Here is a 16,841-nt window from a genome sequence, read left to right as displayed (position 1 = left end):
ACAGGAAAATATATTTTTTTCATATTCTAATTTTGTTGACAAAATTTTAAGAAGTTCATAAGCTAAGAATACCTGTTTGATCTTTAGTCATCCATCACTGGCACTCTCCCTACCTTGACACCAAGCCCGCCCTCCCCCATTTTTTTTTAAAACAGTGGTTTAATTGTCTTGTTGCAGAGCTGATACTTTTATTTAGTCAGAAGACTAGAGCAGTGGGTGTTTGTTTATAGTCTAAGATGCTTTTTAGGATGTTCTTGTTCTATCAGGGCTGAACTTTGAAAAGTTCTAATCTGGTATGATTATGTCAGGTCCAAATGTATCCTTTATTCTACTTCTGGCATTGCTATCAGTATATCATAAGATTTTTCTTTTAGGGACTTCCCTGGTGGTCCAGTGGCTAAGACTCTGCACTACCAATGCAGGGGGCCTGGGTTTGATCCCTGGTCAGGGAACTAGATCCCACATGCATGCCACAATTAAAGATCCTGTGCCGCAACTAAGACCTAGTGCAGGCAAAATAAATAAATATTAAAAAATTTTAGTTTCTTTTATACATTTCTATTAGGTAAAGAGTTGGCCATGGGAAAATCTGCTTCATTCACATATACCTTTATATTTTAGAGTGTGTGAATATTTTCCTATATTTACCATTTATTCATGGGATGTTTATTGAGAGGATATATGCTATATGCTGTGTGAGGCACTGGGGATGCAAAGTTGAAGAAAGCTCATGGCTTGAAGGAACTTTAGGAGAGAAAGACAGATGAACAGTTACTTCTGATACTGTGTGTTAAGTGCAAATGATAGAGCCTGTTCGGGGTATTGTGGGAGGCACAGAATGAAGCAGTGGTTCTCAGAGTACAGTCTGGGGACCCCTGGAGGTCCCTGAGCTCTTTCTCAGAGATCTGCAAGCTCAAAACTATCTTCATAACTTAAGACATTATTTGCTCTTTTTTGCCTTTATTTGTTTACCGATATACGATGGAGTTTGCCAGAGAGAATATAACTTGTGATATCTCAATAGATTGGGTGCAAAGCAGAGATGAGAATCTAGCTGTCTTCTATTAAGACAGACAATTATGGAGATTTGCAGAAATGTAGAATTGTATCACTCTTCTCACTAAAAGTTTTCTTTGAAAAATATGGTTTTTAAAACTAAAATATGTTTAAAAATAAAATGTTTTTACGTAAACATTTAATAGGTTTACTATTTTTTACATGAATAAAATTTTAAAATCCTCGGTTTTATTGGGTGGGCCAGAAGATTTGTTTTTTTCCGTAAGATGGCTCTAGTAGCACTTAGTTGTCTTTAACTTCTTTCAAAACAATTTTGTTAGATTGTGACAGGTGTCATATCAGTGTCCATTAATTTTGATGTCTTTTTTTAAATGAATTTTTGTGTAGCCATTTTAATATTGAAGATGGAAGAAAAAAGTATCATTTTCAGCGTATTATACTTTATTATTTCTAGAAAGGTAAAAATGCAACTGAAATTTCACAAAAAGATTTGTGTAGCGTATGGAGAAGGTGCTGTGACTGATCGAACATGTCAAAAGTGGTTTGTGAAGTTTCGTGTTGGAGATTTCTTGCTGGATGATGCTCCACAGTTGGGTAGACCTGTTGAAGTTGATAGCAATCAAATCGAAACAATAATTGAGAACAATTAACATTATACCACGTGGGAAATCGCCATCATACTAAAAATATCCAAATCAAGCATTGAAAATCATTTGCACCAGCTTGGTTATGTGAATTGCTTTGATGTTTGGGTTCCACATAAGTTATACGAAAATAAACTCCTTGACCATATTTCTGAACGCCGTTCTCTACTGAGATGTAGCAAAAAAGTTCCATTTTTAAAACAAATTGTGACGGGCAATGAAAAGTGGATACTGTACAGTAATGTGAAATGGAAGAGATCATGGGGCAAGTGAAGTGAACCACCACCAACCACACCAAAGGCCGGTCTTCATCCACAGAAGGTGATGTTGTGTATGTGGTGGGATTGGAAGGAAGTCCTCTATGATGAGCTCCTTCCGGAAAATGAAATGATTAATTCCAACAAGTACTGCTCCCAGTCAGACCAACTGAAAGTGGCACTTGACAAAAAGCATCCAGAATTAGTCAACAGAAAACACATAATCTTCTATCAGGATAATGCAAGATCTCATGTTTCTTTGATGACCAGGCAAAAACTGTTACAGCTGGGCTGGGAAGTTCCAGTTCATCTGCTGTATTCACCAGACATTGCACCTTTGGATTTCCATTTATTTCGGTCTTTACAAAATTCTCTTAATGGAAAAAATTTCAGTTCCCTGGAAGACTGTAAAAGGTACCTGGAACAGTTCTTTGCTTAAAAAGATAAAAAGTTTTGTAAAAAGGGAATTATGAAGTTGCCTGAAAAGTGGCACAAGGTAGTGGAACAAAAGGGTTAATATGTTGTTTGATAAAGTTCTTGGTGAAAATGAAAAATGTGTCTTTTACTTAAAAATCCGAAAGCACTTTTTGGTCCACCCAACAATTTCAAATTCAGTAAATATTGATGTATATAACCTACAATGATAAGAACTTTTGAGTCCTCAATAATTTTTAAGAGTGTGAAGGGAAGCTGAAATCAAAAAGTTTGAGAACCACTGAAATAGAAATTTCTAAACTGGTCCTCAGGAAGAGATGGGCAAGGAAATATTCCTGTGGGAAGTGATACCAGGGCTTAGTCACAGATGTTTAAAAAACTGCCAGCTCTAATGTAAAGTGGGAGGGTGTTTCAGAAGATAGGTAGGAAGAGGTGGATCACTTCTAAGTCTTGTATGCTAGACTTAGAAGTTTCTTCCTTCCCTCATAGTCAGAAATAATAGTTTCTGAAATGTGTTAATTTCTAACCTTACACATGAAGTACTATTGGAAGCTATTTTACTATATATGTATTTTTAAATATAAGGAGATTAAAATATTGTGTTTTTGATTTTGTGTTATTTGCTGCATTGGCTGTCAGCTCTTTGTATATCAAGGGTGTTCCTTGCTTACAATACTATTTAGCATTGACAGCATATGAATAATCTGTGACTTCAAGTCCTTAAAGAAATTATTGTATTTCCTATACAGTGTAGGTTTCAAGTAACCATTTGTCGGTGATACCAAATTCTTGTAAATTGTTTTTAATATGTCAGTTATGGTTATAAGCTAATACTGACAGATCTTCTGAACCTAGAGGTTAAGTTGATAGGAAAACTCAGAGCCTAATGTTCAAATAGAGGGCCAATGAGAAAATATTAGCAAAGCATATATCTGAAAAGGAGTATAAATATATGTAATAATATAAAGAACATTTATAACTCAATAAAAATTTAACTAATCCAGCTTAAAAATTGGCAGATAAACTGGTTTGAGTAAATTTTTTCCAAGGAAGATATACAAATGGCTAATAAGCACATGAACAGTTGCTCAACATTATTAGTCATTAGGGAAATGTAAATTGAAACCATAATGAGATACGCTTCACGTTACAAGTATGACTATAATCAAAAGATGGACTATAAGAAATGTTGCATGTGGATTTGGAATCCTCATACTTTGCTGGTTGGATAGTAAAGTAGTGCAGCTTTTTTGGGAAAGCAGTTTGTCAGTTCCTTAAAAAGTTAAACAGAATTACCATATGACACAGCAATTCCACTGCTGGGTTTAGACCCAAGAGAATTGAAACACACGTTCATACAAAAACTTGTATGTGAGTGTTCAAAGCAGTATTATTCATAATAGCCAAAAAGTAGAAATAACACAAATGAATGGGTAAACAAAATGCATTTTATTCATACAATGGAATAGTATTCAGTCTTGAAAAGGAATGTAGTTCTTATACATGCTGCAACATGGATGTTCCTTGAAAACATTATGCTAAGTCAAAGAAACCAGTCACAGGGGGTGTCGAGGGAGGGAGGGAATACGGGGATATGTGTATAAAAACAGATGATTGAACTTGGTGTACCCCCCCAAAAAAATAAATAAATAAAAAAAATTAAAAAAAAAAAAAAGAAACTAGTCACAGAAGACTATGTATTGTATGATTCCATTTATATAAAATTTCCAGAATACGCAATTCCATGGAGAAATATTTGAAACAATTTCAGGCTTAATAGAAAAGTTTAAAAAATAATAGAGTTGGGCTTCCTAGGTGGCGCAGCGGTTAAGAATCTGCCTGCCAATGCAGAGGTCATAGGTTCGATCCCAGCTCCAGGAAGATCCCACATGCCGCGGAGCAACTAAGCCCATGTGCCAAAAAAAAAAAAAAAAATAGAGTTAAGGTTAAAAAAAAGAGTTAAATTTATGTGGATTAAAAGCTATTCTCAAGCCTTTGTATTTTCTTGTGGAAGAAAAAAAGAATTGCAAGTACTAATAAGTTTTTCTTAAAAAATTATTTGTTTATTTAAGTACTAATAAGTTTTTTTAAAAAAATTGTTTATTTTGGTTATGTTGGGGTCTTCATTGCTGCCCTTGGGCTTCTTCTAGTTGTGGTGAGTGGGAGCTACTCTTTGTTATGGTGTGTGGGCTTCTCAGTGAGATGGCTTCTCTTGTTGCATAGCATGGGCTCTAGGTGAGTGGGCTTCAATAGTTGCAGCGCATGGGCTCAGTAGTTGTGGCTCACAGGCTTTAGAGCACAGGCTCAGTAGTTGTGGCACACGGGCTTAGTTGCTCCGTGGCATGTGGGATCTTCCCAGACCAGGGCTTAAACCCATGTCCCCTGCATTGGCAGGCGGATTCTTAACTACTGTGCCACCAGGGAAGTCTGCGAGTACTAATAAGTTATGAAGGTAGTAAAGTGATAGAGAATGGACCAGGTTGCAATCTTAATTGTGGTGGTATACAGAAAACCTCTTAGAAGAGGTAACTTTTGAGTTGAGACATGGGTGTTAGAAGGTGGCAGATGACCTGGGGCAGAACATTCTAAACTGAAAGAATAGCAGGTACAAAAGCACTAAGTTAGGAACAAAGTAAGTGTGAGAGGAACAAAAAGTAAATCATTAGGACTAGAAAGTAGTAAATGAGGAAGAATGGAAGATGTCAGAGGTAGACAGATACCAGATCATAAAGGGTCTTTGTAGGTCGTAGTTGCAACTCAGGTAGGGTTACATTGGGAAGTTTTGGAAGGTTTTAAGCAAGCAATTGGAGTAATCTGATGTACATTCTGGTTGCTCTGACAGACAACTGTAGAGTAGCTGGAGTGGAGGCAGACTGACCAGGAGGGTGTTGAAGCAGAATAGCCCAGAAGTGTTGATAATGGCTTACACTGAGGCTGTGTTCAGGGGCAGTGGGAGTGTTGATCGAGTTTAGTATGTTTTGGAGGGTACAGCCAGTTTTTTTGTTTGTCTTTTTGTCTGAGATGTTGTTTGAGTGGGAGCAGAACAGGAGGATATCAGTAGTTTATCTTGTAAAAATATTGGAAACAATCTAAATACGCATAAACAGTGGTATATATCGACACAGTGAAGTACAGTCCAGATGTAAAAAAAGAATCAGGAAGATCTCCATGAATTGATACAAAGTAATTTCCAGGATTGGTAAAGAAAAAATGCAGAGTACAAAAGAATAACTATCTTTTATGTTAACTAGGTTAACTATGATGTATTTAAGAGGCATCTTTAAAGTTTGCTTTTCTCCTTGCTTCCCAATTTTTACCAGTATTTGGTAAAATTTGAAAACCCATCTTGAATTGTAAACACCTGCCTGTCACACAGTTCTTTGGTGTATGTGAATTGATTATTCTGTTCTCTGCTTCCTTTTCCTCAGGCCACATGGGACAGCCCATATGGAAATGCCTGTATAAATTAGTGTTAGAGACTCTGGGAGAAATGCTTGTACCTATAACCCTGTCTACCTTCTTATATATACTTATTTTTTTGTTATTTTATCTCATAATTTCTTTAAAACAAAAAATGAACAAAAGATCATAAAAATTTAGCAATCCAACATCAGCTATCTTTTTACTTTATTACGCTCATTTTTTTTGAGGGGGTGGTGTCATGCCATGCTGCATGTGGGATCCTAGTTCCCCGACCAGAGATTGAACCCGAGCTCCCTGCAGTGGAAGCACGGATTCTTAACCACTGCCAGGGAAGTCCCTTTATTACTTTTTAATAGACATACTTACTTTTTACATAGTTTTATGTAATACTTCTGAAGTGACTGAGATGTTGTCTTAGTATTTTCAGTGGTTTTATATGTATGAAAGCTTTACATCTAAGATATTGATATAGTTCAGTAAGGAAAAGTGTTATTGGAGTTGCTGTTTTCTTCAAAACAGGGACTGAATGAAGTAAAATGCCTTTGAGGTTAAGCAAAATGTTAAGTGGGATTTTAGCTACACATGTAGTTTCTTTAATTCATTCAGTGAACATTTTTGATTACCCACCATAATCAGAGGCATTTTGCAGGTACTTGGATTGTAAATATGAATGTGACTTTACTTGTTCTGAGGGATCCACAGTCATGCAGGGGAGATAAACTAATATTTGTAATGCACTGTAATAAATGAGATACATGTAAGTCGCAACAGGTTCCCATGGGGATGAGCCTTGGGGGATCAGAAAGGGCTCTAGAGAAAATGTCACCTGAACTGGCGCAGGTGCATAGGACAGTTCCTGTGCACCTGGCCTGATGGACAGAGTGCTGCAGTGAGCAGCATCTGCATAGGACCAGAGGTTTGTACCCCAAACTCTCTCGTACTTAATCTTGTTGTTACCAGAATTTAGTCAAACAGTGTCTTGCATTTTAGGTAAAGAGAGATGGATGATATAATTCACTACGGAGGACAATTCAGGATAGGGGTTGTCTCATTGTTTTAGTTTAAGGTGGAGACGTTATTGGTGGCAAACGCTAGTTGCCTCCATTTTGTACATTCCCTTATTTATTAGACCAGGATTTAGTTGTTAGGGTGAATTACTGGTGAGTAGAAAATACTAGCCCCTGGACTTACAGGTGAGAGTGTGAAAACCCTTAGGTGAGGCTTTTGTTCAGAGGAGGCATGAGGCTTTATATAACTAGGAGAGAGGAGGTTGACACTAACTCTGAGAGAAGCAAAATGGAATTTTGGAGAAAGTGTACTTTTTCAAGGAGATTAATATTAGAGATCTCAGGCTGATGACTTAAGCCAGATGGATGTGTTCACACTACAGACTTCATTGAGATGAATAATGCTGTTGCCTCAGTTACAGAGATGGTAAAAGAATAGTGTCTGTCATCTGTGTGCATGTTGATAGTATTTGGACCCTATTTTGGTTTATTAATTTACTAATCTATCTGTAATAGTAATAGATTCCCATGGGATTAAAAACCTTTTCAATATAAAAAAGTGAAACGTTAGAAACTCTCCTACCTCTAGCTCTCAGCCACCCTGTTCCTATTTATTCCATTCCTCCAGCGCTCAGCTCCATCCAGGAAACTATTTATTAGCCTCTTATGTATTATTCTAGAGTTTCTTTATATAAATAAAGGCAATAAAAATACAGACGCATTTTTCTGTTTTTATCCAAAAAGCTCAGCACTCCAAAGGTGGCATATTATATCTTGTTCTGCAGGTTGGTCTTCTTACCCTCCCCTTTGTACATTGTGTTTTTTTACTTAACAGTGGAGATCTTTGCAGAAGATCTTTCCATAGCATATATAGTTTTGTTTTGTTTTTTTCATTGTATGATTTACTTTTGGATAATTTATTTAACCAATTCTCTGTTGATAGACATTTGGCATGTTTCTTTTTTCTTTTTTTTTTATTGTAACAGTATTGCAGTGAACTACCTTGTACATCTGGCATTTTGCCTGTGTGCAGGTATATAATTATGGAATAAATTCAGATGTGATATTACTAATAAAAGGCCATATGTCTTTGTAATTTTGATATATTGCTAAATTGCCCTTATGTTTGGACCCTGACTCTCCCAGCAATAAAAAGGGATAATGTGTGTTTCATTTCCCCTTCCCCAGCTTTATTGAGATTTAATTGAAATATAACATTGTGTAAATTTAAGGTGTACAATGTGATGATTTGATACAGGTGTATATTACAAGGTATTTACCACGGTAACGTTACTTAACATATCCATCGCGTAATTCGCATACTTACCATCCTGTTATTGTTTAAGGTGGATGATATGTATTTCTTCACAGCCTTGCCAACAATGTACCATGGCAAAGACGTTGAAAATTGTGTCTAGTTGTAGTTTTAGTTTGCATTTTTCTAATTAGTTAAAAGTCTGTCCATATTTTTAAAACCCCCCCATTTTCTGTGAACTTAACTATTTCATGGGGTTTTGAAGCAGAAATTATGTTATCCTTTTTTATACTTTTTTTTCCCCTCTAGTTCAAGTATAACATATGTACAGCAGAATGTATAAATCTTGAGGGTGTAGTGAGGTGGATTTTTATAAGCCTCTGACACTCATTTTGGATGTTTTTTGGTGATTTTCACCAGAAGATGTCAGCAAAGATTTCAGACTACAGCCAGGATATATATTCTTTTTTCAAATGGTCCTTACATGGTTTGTGTACTGAAATATTAAAAGGTTGTAGTTGTCTTATTAGGCCATCAGGAAAAAGAATCAAGTTCACAGGAGGCATTCTTGCTGCCTGATAATGACTGTAAGATGCATTTCTATATCAGAGGTGTTAAAATGTGGAAAATGCTTCATTGTAAAAATGATGAAATATGTTAGATAATGCAACATTGTTTTCCTTAGAGGTCATATTAATTTACATTGTCACCAGGAATGTAAAATGTTTTTGTTGTTCCACATAATCTCAAACAGCTGATACTGTCAGATATTTTTGTTAGTTTAACATATGTGATATAGTGGTTCACTTTTTTTTTTTTTCTTCCTTTTAACTTTTTTCAGTGAAGTGTAACACATACACTAAATGACAAAAAATCATCAATATATAATATCACGATTTATCACAAAGTAAACAGATCCATGTAACCACCACCAAGTAGAACTTTGCCAGGAGACCAGAAACTCTGTTTATGTATACCACCTCCCACCCCACTCATTTCTGCTTGCTTCTTTCCCAAAGGTAGTCCCTGTTTTGACAGCTAACACCCTAGAATTAGTTTTGCCCATTTTTTGGACATTATATACATGGAATCAAGCAGGTATCTCTCTGTTCTCTGCCATGTGAGGATACAATGAGAAAATAGTGGTCTGTAAACTAGGAAGAGGACCCCTCACCAAGAACCCAACCATGATGGCACTCTGATCTCAGACTTCCAGCCTCCAGGACTGTTTGTTGTTTAAGTCAAATCCCCTCCGCCCCCAAAAAGGGCAGAATATCCCAGTATGTTCGTGAGATTTATCCATGTTTTACGTAGTTGTGAGTTGCTCTATGTAGCTTAGTAAAATGAACAAAGGTATATTCTCATTCTTACAGCGTGTAAAAGAGTGATTCCCATTATTTGTGTATGTTTGAGACACACTTCTGGTTTTTAATTTTTTGAGGAGTTTGCAAATTATTTTTAGTGCTGAAATACCTTTTTGTAATTCAGATACTCATATCTAAGTAGATTTGAAAAATAATATATATCTGTGGTCTTTGAATCCTTTTTCTAGATTCTTTATATATCTTAATATATAATAGATTTCTGTGGTTCAAAGAATTAAAAAGTATAAAAAAAGTAAACAGTCTCCCACCCCTTTTCCCAACTACCCAGTTCATGTCTACCCTAATCCCCTAATATCTCACTCTGCCCAGGAAACGAATGTTACTAGTTTCTGTGTAATCTTCCAATATAAGCAAATATGAATATAGATTTCTATGTCTTTACATCTTTATCCCTCTGCCAGAAACACATTGTACCAACTATCCTGTACTTCTTTTTGCTTAACATCTCGCATATTTTTTATGTATCAGACCATGTTTATAAAGTTCTAAGGTACTCAATTCATTTTCATTGCAGTATAGTATTTTATTGTGCTAGTATATAATAATTTATCCATTCTGTTTTGGGTTTATACTTTTTGGCTAGTCTAAATAATGCTGCTGTGAACAGTCTAGTAAATATCTTTTGGTAAAATGAGCACACATTTCTTTTGTATTTATATCTAGGATGGAATTCCTATGTCATAAGGAATGTAAATTTCTGTTGCTCTACATTTTCAGCAAGCCTGTGTATTATTAATTTCTTTAAATTTTACCTATTCTGGTGGGTACACAGTGGCATCTTATTATAGTGTTAATTTTTATTTTCCGGAGTACTAATGAGATTGCCCTTTTTTTCCTCTATGTTTACTGGCTATCTTGGTCTTTTGAGAAACTATTTAAAAAAAACCAGACTATATGATCTCCATTTGTTAAACAATAAGAAAGAAAAACAGACTAACAAACTCATCCACTAGCAGCCTTAATCTGGTTACTTCTTGGGTAATCAAGAAATATTCGATTTCATGGGTATCAAAAAAAATTCTTTTTTGGCCGAGCCACGTGTGGGATCTTAGTTCCCCAACCGGGGATCGAACCCTCGCCCCCTGCAGTGGAGTTGGAAAGTCTTAACCACTTGACCACCAGGGAAGTCCTCAGGGAATTTAAAAAAAATCTATTTATTTTTAAATTTATTTTGGCTGTGCCATGCATGGCATGCAGGATCTTAGTTGCCTCACTGGGGATCAAACCCATGCCCTTGCAGGGGAATCGAGGAGTCCTAACCACTGGACCACTGGGGAATTCCTTGAAAGAGTATTTTTGAGTGTTCTGATTGCATTTTATAAAAATTAATGTCGGGGGACTTCCCTGGTGGTGCAGTGGTTAAGAATCCGCATGCTAGTGCACGGGACGTGGGTTCGATCCCTGGGTCAGGAAGATCCCACATGCCACAGAGCAACTAAGGCCATGTGCCACAACTACTGAGCCTGTGCTGTAGAGCCCTCAATCCACAACTACTGAGCCTGTGTGCTACAACTACTGAAGCCCGCATGCCTAGAGCCTGTGCTCCGCAACAAAAGAGCCACTGCAATAAGAAGCCTGAGCACCGCAAGGAAGAGTAGCCCCTACCTGCTGCAACTAGAGAAAGCCCCTGTGCAGCAACAAAGACCCAACACAGCGAGTAAATAAATAAATAAATTTATTAAAAAAAAATTAATGTTGGAATAGAAATTACATTTCTTTGATGTAGGGATAGGACTTTGTGGTAGTATGTGGGGAGTACTCTGGGTTCAGTAGGAAAAGGGGAGAGATGAGCACCTCTACCATGAGGTGATTTTTTGAATTTATTTTTTTAATAACATTTTTAAAATAGCAACATTGTTTTTGGTTATTTTATTGAGATATAGTTGATTTAGAATATTTATGTTAGTTTCAGGTGTACGTACAACATAGTGATTCAAAATTTTTATGAATTATACTCCATTTATAGTCATTATAAAATATTGGCTATAGTCCCTGTGTTGTACAATATATCCTTGTAGCTTATTTATTTTATATGTAGTAGTTTGTACCTCTTAATTCCCTACTTCAATCATTGTCCCCCCCCCCCATAACCACTAGTTTGTTTTCTTTATCTGTGAGTCTTTCTTTTTTGTTATGTTGGAATTTAGATGGTTTTACTTGCTTATTTGGGGTGGAGGTTGGGAAGTTGAAATCATTGTTACTTAAATAGAATAGTTTAGTCTGCTCTTATATAAATTGCATGATTGAGGCATAGTGGTTTTGTTTTGTTTTTTATTTTGTTTTTGTAGCAGTGTACTTTTGTTTGAACAGGGACCAGAGATAGAACCTGTGTAGGGGTTTTGGTTTCATCATGTACCATTCTCAGTGCTTGGATGAGCTTTTGAAATTCTCCCCATGCCGCGCCATCCCTTTAATGTTTAATGGATATTTGTCCAGAACTTTTTTCTTCTAATGCTGTTTTTTTTCTTTTCACAGTGAATTTGTGAGTGGATCTTCGTGTGTAAGGTTATTAATAACATTGTTTTTACTAGAAACTTTAATAATAAGTTTTATTGAATTCTATGTTTGAAGAAATCAGACTAATTTTGTTGACTGTCCAAGAAGAGTAAGCAGTATACTTACATTCATTATTAACCTATATTGTGTCAAAATTGATTATTATTTTTTGCTTTACTTTTCTCTTTTCCCTTTTAAATCAACATTATTTTTTTTAGAGCAGTTTTAGTTTTACAGTAAAATTGAACAGGAAGTACATAGAGTTCCCATATATTCCAGCCGCCACTCACATGGCCTCCTCCACTGTCAGCATCCTGTACCAGCAAACTGGTTATTTTTGAGTTGACTAATTCCTTTACTTTTGGGAAAGTAAGCAGTTTGATATATTTTGACATCCTTTAAAATTTGTTTTTATAACATTCCTTTCACTTTAAAAAGTGTATTATTGACCTTATTTCAGAAGAAAAGAAACCAAGACTAGAATTAAAGTATTTGCTTCCTAGCTTATTTTTCTTTTAAATTTATTTATTTGTTTATTCATTCATCCATTCATTCTTTCATTTATTTATTGGCTGTGTTGGGCCTTCATTGCTGCACATGGGCTTTCTCTAGTTGTGGTGAGTGGGCGCTATTCTTCATTGTGGTGCGCAGGCTCCTCATTGTGGTTTCTCTTGTTGCAGAGCACGGGTTCTAGGCACGTGGGCTTCAGTAGTTACGGCTTCAATAGTTATGGTACATAGGCTCAATAGTTGTGGCTCGCGGGCTCTAGAGCGCAGGCTCAATAGATGTAGTGCACAGGCTTAGTTGCTCCATGGCATGTGGTATCTTCCTGGGGCAGGGATCAAACCCGTGTCCCCTGCATTGGCAGGCGGATTCCTTTTTTTTTAATGTTTATTTATTTATTTATTTTATTTATTGGCTGTGTTGGGTCTTCATTGCTGCACACAGGCTCTCTCTAGTTGCTGCGAGCGGGGGCTATTCTTCACTGTGGTGCGCAGGCTTCTCACTGCAGTGTCCTCTCCCGTTGTGGAGAACAGGCCCTAGGCACGTGAACTTCAATAGTTGCGGCACACGGGCTCATAGCTGTGGCTAACGGGCTCCAGAGCACAGGCCCAACAGCTGTGGCACATGGGCTTAGCTGCTCCGTGGCATGTGGAATCTTCCCAGAGCAGGGCTTGAACCCGTGTCCCCTGCATTGGCAGGCGGACTCTTAACCACTGAGCCACCTAGGAAGTCCCGGCAGGCAGATCCTTAACCACTGCACCACCTAGGAAGTCCCCTAACCAATTTTTATTTTGCATTTTCTAAATGAAAAAGATTTTCAACTTTAATAACAGCAGTCATGCTCTCCTTTGATTCCTGCTAATTTAATGAAACTTGAAGATTTTTCAGCCTTCTCTCCCATTTTTTAAATCTTTTAAAATCCCATTTTTTAATCTTTTAATTAATTAATTAACTGGCTGCATTGTGTCTTTGTTCCTGTGTGCAGGGTTTCTGTAGTTGTGACAAGTGGGGGCTGCTCTTCATTGCGGTGTGTGGGCTTCTCATTTCGCTGGCTTCTCTTGTTGAGGAGCATGGGCTCTAGGTGCACGGGCTTCAGTAGTTGTGGCTCTCAGGCTCTAGAGCACAGGCTCAGTAGTTGTGGTGCATGGGTTTAGCTGCTCTGCAGCGTGTGGCATCTTCCTGGCCCAGGGATTGAACCCATGTCCACTGCATTGGCAGGCGGATTCTCAACCACTGAGCCACCGGGGAAGTCCCCCTTTCTCCCTTTTTTTAAATGTAAAATGTTCTAACCAGATGCTTGAAATTTTTTATTAAAACTTCTGACTTGGAGTACTACTCATAAATGTAAATAATTCCAGACATGGTATGTGGCACAAGTTCCAATCCAATTTGAGTGGGCTTGCCCAGAAATGAATTCATTGATAATGATTAGGATGCTGCTATTATAAAGGTCATAAAGTCCTGTAAAATGTTGTTTGTGAAGAATGGGACACAATGGCTGAGAGGAGAGGGCTGTGAGCTCACTGCTCCTTGGAAAGCACCCATGAATTAGGGCTCAGATGGAAAGGCAAAGCTGTAAAGTTTTATGATGGCTGTAGGATTTTCTCAGTGAGCCAGAAAAGTTGACTAAAAAAAAATGATTGATATTTTTGGCTACATTAAAATTAATGTCCATCTAAAGACACCATAAGGAAGATGAAAAGATAAACCACATTTATAATAGAGAATTAGTGTCCCAAACAGGGCCACCTTCATGGATGTACAAGCTTTGCAGTCACATAGGGCCCCATGCTTATTTTAATGCTAAGCTGTCATTGTCTTGAAATTCTTAATTTTTGAATAAGTGGCCCTGCTTTTTTATTTTATATTGGGCACTACAAAGTATGTAGCCAGTCCTAGTCCTGAACATATGAAGCATATTGTTTAATAAGAAAAAGACAACCTGATAAAATTGTCCAGAAACTGTGAACAAAGGAATGCAGAAAGGTACATGGATAGTTAATAAACTTGTGAAAAGGTCTTCAACCTTATTAGATCTTTAGCCTAATCAAGTACAAACAGATTACAGTGTGGTGTCTTTTTATGTGCTCTGTATTGCTACAAATTAAGAAATCTGACTTTATCAAGTATTGGAGAAGATGTGTTAGCAATTCATATACTGCTGGGGAATCGGTAAGGTGATTCAGTTGAAGACATCTTGACATTTTTGGTAAATTTGGGAATTTGGATGTCCTATGACCCACCAATCTTCCACTTATAGGTTTAAAGCATACCCTAAAGGAATTCTTGTGTAAGTGTACCTGGAGTCTTGTGTAGTAATGTTGATAAAAGCAAAAAACTAAACCATCTAAATGTTTGTCAACAGAATAGATAAATACATTGTGGCATATTTATATAATGAAATACCATCTAGAGCAATGAAAATGTAACATAGATAAAGCTTAGAAAAATATTGAGTGAAAAAAGTCAAGTCCCTGAAGACTTCATTCAGCATACCAAGTTATCAGGCTGAAAAAGGGAGCAGGGGACACAGACCTAAACAAAATATTGTTTAAGGACATAATACATATATGACAAAGTTAGGTTTTAAAGAGTAGTGGAATAATAAATATTTAGGATAAAGGTTGGGAGGAAAGGAGTACATAGGTAGTATTATTGTGTTATTAGTGGGTTGTTTTTTTCTTTTTTTTTGGTGGGGGTCTGCATCAGGTCTTTGCTGCTATGCATGGGCTTGCAGCTTTCTCTAGTGGCGAACTCTTTTTTTTCTTTTCTTTTTTTTTTTTTAGCTCTTTATTGGAGTATAATTGATATTGGAATATAATTGCTTTGCACTGTTTTGCCAGTTTCTGCTGTACAACAAAGTGAATCAGCTGTGTTTATACATATATCACCCTATTCCTCCCTCCCGAGCCTCCCTATCCCACCCCTTTAAGTCATCACCAGTCATCGAGTTGATCTCCCTGTGTTATGCAGCAGCCTCCCACTAGCAGTTTTACATTGGGTAGTGTATATATGTCAGTGGTACTCTCTCACTTCATCCCAGTTTCCCCATTGCCCCTGCCCTCCCACCCTGTGTCCTCAAGTCCGTTCTCTGCATCTGCATGTTTATTCTTGCCCTGCCACTAGGTTCATCAGTACCATTTTTTAGATTCGATATATATGTGTTAGCATATGGTGTTTGTTTTTCTCTTTCTGGCTTACTTCACTCTGTATGATAGACTCTAGGTCCATCCACCTCACTACAAATAACTCAATTTCATTCCTTTTTATGGCTGAGTAATATTCCATTGTACATATGTGCCACATCTACTTTATCCATTCATCTGTTGGTGGGCATTTAGGTTGGGGGGCTACTCTTCATTGCAGTGCACAGGCTTCTCAGTGTGGTGGCTTCTCTTGCAGAGCATGAGCTCTAGGCACGTGGGCTTCAGTAGTTGTGGCTTATGGGCTCTAGAGCGCAGACTCAATAATTGTGGCTCGCGGGCTTAGTTGCTCCGAGGCATGTGGGATCTTCCTGGATCAGGGCTCAAACCTGTGTTCCCTGCAATAGTAGGCAGATTTTTAACCACTGTGCCACCATGGAAGTCCTGTTATTGGTGTTCTTATGTGACATGGCGATTTGCAATTTACAGTGTTCATCTTATGCTTGCTTACAGTCATCTTTCCATATATTTTGTGTGTGTGAAATATTACATTAAAGAAGAGAAGTGGAAAAATGAAATAAGCTACGCATGGTTAGCAGCTTATGATGCAGATGGAGGAATGGATTGGGAATTAGAAATAAAACTAGCATACTATAGAAAAGAGGTTTCAAGAAAGAGGAGGTGATCTACAGAAGAGAATTCAGATAGTTGCACAGGATGTCCATTTAACTCCCTTTCAGCTCTGATGTTCTGTAATTTAAATATTGTGGTTCATGTGTTCTCTGTATTTTCTCCATATTTAAAAATACAGAGTTATAAGCAATTGTCATATAAGTAATAAAATTATTTTCAATTTAATCCATTTAGATGTTAATATCTTTTTATCTTCACCCTTTTTTGTAGTGTATCTTCTAATCTGAAAAAGTCTTCCATGAAACTTCATTTTTAAAAAATAAGTAATGCCAGCTGTTTTTCTAAAAGACTGAAATGGGGGCTATCATTTCAAGGTAAGTATCCAATTTTGTATCTTTAATTACTTATATTATTTTTCCAGAAGTTAAGTATAGAAGGAACATGTGAACATTGGTTAGATTCTAAATCTTTTAGTTATTCTGGGGTGGGGATGGGAAGGAATTCCTAGGCCTTATTTTAAGATATCAGATACTTAGGGTTATGTTTACCACAGATTTAACCCAACTTCATGAAGGAGAGAGGAGGGGTCAGTAGTGTTTAAAGCTTTTTAGAGAGGTTATTTTGAAAATTGAGAGATTTTTG

General features: G+C 36.9%; 1 protein-coding gene and 1 non-coding gene across 8 annotated transcripts in view; both read left to right on the top strand.

Moving 5' to 3' along the window:
• The window catches only part of PIK3CB (phosphatidylinositol-4,5-bisphosphate 3-kinase catalytic subunit beta), a 186,630-nt gene that overhangs the window by 31,629 nt on the left and 138,160 nt on the right, over positions 1–16,841 (top strand). For all 7 annotated transcript variants that reach the window (XM_057738334.1, XM_057738336.1, XM_057738338.1 and 4 more), the window contains one exon: positions 16,470–16,573. The gene's annotated coding sequence lies outside the window, so the exon portion shown is untranslated. Of the gene's footprint in view, positions 1–16,469; positions 16,574–16,841 lie in introns of those variants that run through there.
• On the top strand, positions 380–452 carry TRNAG-ACC (transfer RNA glycine (anticodon ACC)). The gene has a single exon. It is a non-coding gene; the product is annotated as a tRNA-Gly (tRNA).

This window comes from Hippopotamus amphibius, chromosome 6, assembly GCF_030028045.1.
Source record: "Hippopotamus amphibius kiboko isolate mHipAmp2 chromosome 6, mHipAmp2.hap2, whole genome shotgun sequence".
NCBI lineage: Eukaryota > Metazoa > Chordata > Mammalia > Artiodactyla > Hippopotamidae > Hippopotamus > Hippopotamus amphibius.
Note: the sequence above shows the minus strand (reverse complement) of the source record. Positions and strands in the feature narration are given on the sequence as shown.